The sequence below is a fragment of the Trichomycterus rosablanca genome, unplaced genomic scaffold, assembly GCF_030014385.1.
Source record: "Trichomycterus rosablanca isolate fTriRos1 unplaced genomic scaffold, fTriRos1.hap1 scaffold_306, whole genome shotgun sequence".
Taxonomy (NCBI): Eukaryota; Metazoa; Chordata; class Actinopteri; order Siluriformes; family Trichomycteridae; genus Trichomycterus; species Trichomycterus rosablanca.
The window spans coordinates 18,011-18,790 of record NW_026947134.1 but is presented as its reverse complement, the minus strand read 5'-3'; the positions used below and the strand labels follow the sequence as shown (position 1 = coordinate 18,790).

The following is a 780-nucleotide window of genomic DNA, read 5'->3' as shown; positions in this document are numbered from 1 at the left end:
TGTTGTATGCCTCCAGCCGGATCCTCCCTCAGCAGGACATTATAACGTCACCTTCCAGTCCAAATTCCAAAACAATCCTTAAGCCTCTCGCCAGTTGAAACTGATGCACATTACCTTGCTAAGAAGGCCCAGATATTTTCTTCCTCCACGTAAGGGTTGTAGAGGTGAACAATCATTGGGATTTCTTCACTGGCAAACAGCAGCGCAGCTCTAATTCCCAGAAGTGCAGGATGTTCAAGGTCGCTGCTGCACTTACTGAAAAGCTTGTGGCAATCTTGAAGTGATACTATTGTAACATCGATTTTCTGGGCCCGGACTAGTGCTGACCGGCCGCCTTCACGCCCACAAACATTCTTTCATTCCACCAGCAAAAGAGCAGCTTTGCAAAGGCAAAGCCTTCAAAAAATAAGTTGAACTTGTCAACGTTCCTCTCCACGGAAATCTTTAGTAAAAGGCGAAAGTTTTGTACGTAAATGAAGAGCAACTCAAGCCCTGCTCACTGCTCGCTCGGGCCTCCATAGGCCACCGGCCGCTCAAGGAAGAGGGCTCGAGGTAGAGTGACAAAAACCTGCAACAGGAGTGCCCTTGGGTCGTCGGGTGGGTGACTAGGCAGCAGATGGGGCAGCACAGCCTTTGCTTGGAGGAACATAGGGTGGGGAAAAATTAAGTCTTTTTCTATCTTTTTTTTAAGTAAAACGGAGGGAAAAATGTAAAAGCGGAAAAAAGGGGACTCCCTAGCGCAAAAGGACAGAGGAAACCCTGGGCCTGGGCTAAGCTAAG

The 780-nt window shown here is 48.3% G+C and overlaps 1 non-coding gene across 1 annotated transcript; it reads right to left on the bottom strand.

Moving 5' to 3' along the window:
* Nucleotides 1-377: 377 nt before the first annotated feature.
* LOC134307567 (U5 spliceosomal RNA) lies at nt 378-492 on the bottom strand. The gene has a single exon (XR_010009991.1). It is a non-coding gene; the product is annotated as a U5 spliceosomal RNA (small nuclear RNA).
* Between the last annotated feature and the right edge of the window lie 288 nt (nt 493-780).